The sequence below is a fragment of the Colobus angolensis genome, unplaced genomic scaffold (genome assembly GCF_000951035.1).
Source record: "Colobus angolensis palliatus isolate OR3802 unplaced genomic scaffold, Cang.pa_1.0 Scaffold110, whole genome shotgun sequence".
In the NCBI taxonomy this organism is placed as follows: domain Eukaryota; kingdom Metazoa; phylum Chordata; class Mammalia; order Primates; family Cercopithecidae; genus Colobus; species Colobus angolensis.
This window is the reverse complement of record NW_012112031.1, coordinates 1,446,921-1,448,241: the sequence shown is the minus strand read 5'-3', so window position 1 is coordinate 1,448,241 and position 1,321 is coordinate 1,446,921. Positions and strand designations below refer to the sequence as shown.

General features: G+C 49.6%; 1 protein-coding gene across 2 annotated transcripts in view; it reads left to right on the top strand.

Moving 5' to 3' along the window:
- Positions 1–1,321, top strand: part of PITPNA (phosphatidylinositol transfer protein, alpha) — a 38,462-nt gene that overhangs the window by 33,184 nt on the left and 3,957 nt on the right. The gene's annotated exons all lie outside the window — the stretch shown is intronic.

Sequence of the window (1,321 nt, the reverse complement as noted above, 5' to 3'; positions counted from 1 at the left end):
AAAAAAAAAAAAAAAAAGTCAGCCAGGCATGGTGGCACATGCCTGTAGTCCCAGCTTCTTGGGATGCTGAGGCAGGAGGATCACTTGAGCCAGGGGGGTCGAGGCTGCTGTGAGCCATGACTGCGCCACTGCACTCCATCCTGGGCAACAGAGCCAGACCCTGTCTCAAACCAAACAGAATATAGTCCAGGGAGTTTGATTCTAGGAGCTGTGCTCTTAGGTGCTCAAAATTTGTTGAACATTATAAAGAACAAAAGTTGAGCAGAAAACTAATGGATAGTGAAGAAATACTTATGTTATTGACATTCTTCACATAGGATAGAGTTTTCAAGTCAGAACTGATTTTAGAATCACATCTGCAGCATCCCCAGTAAGTGATGTCTGCTTCTGCCTGGAAGGTGCCAGTGACAGGGACCACTCGGTGCTTCCAGAGAAGCCCCCATCCTGTTTTCCAGCAGCCTCGCACGTCTGTGGATCTGAGACCTGCCCCGGCACTTTCCACCTCTGCATCCTTGTGCCTAGTTCTGACACCACATTGTGCCCAGTTCTGACACCACATTGTGCCCACTTTTAAACAGGTCAGGAAAGGGAAGTTCTGTTCCTCTGCCAGGAGCGCTCCTCTCCTGGAGAACCATGGGATTTTCTCCCTCGTTTCTTTCAGGTTTCATCTCAAACCTCGTTTACAGGCTTCCGTAACTACCTAAAATAGCACTTACCCACGGTCGGTCTCTATCCGAGGAGCCCATAGTCCCAGCTGATAGATGAATGTTTGTTCTCTGCCCACCCTGCCCCAGAATATAAGCTCCTTGAGGAGAGAACTGGTCTGTTTAGTTCACAGCTAAAGATCCCCAGCTCTGGAAGTTCCTAGCACTAAAGAGATGCCTCACTGAGGCTGCATGCAGTAGCTCACGCCTGTAATCCAAGCACTTTGGGAGGCTGAGGCAGGCGGATCACTTGAGGTCAGGAGTTCAAGATCAGCCTGGCCAACATGGTGAAACCCTGTCTCTACTAAAAATACAAAAATTAGCTGGGCGTGGTGGGGCACACCTGTAATCCCAGCTACTCGGGAGGCTGAGGCAGGAGAATCGCTTGAATCTGGGAAGCAGAGGTTGTAGTGAGCCAACATTGTGCCACTGCACTCCAGCCTGGGCGACAGAGGAAGACTCTTCACACACACACAAAGATGTTTCGTAAGTATTTGTTGAATGAATAAGTGAATGAAACAGAGAGGGGCAAAGTGTAGCTCACACCTGTGCTGTAATCCCAGCACTTTGGGAGGTTGAGGCAGAGGATTGCATGAGGCCAGGAGTCCAAGACCAGC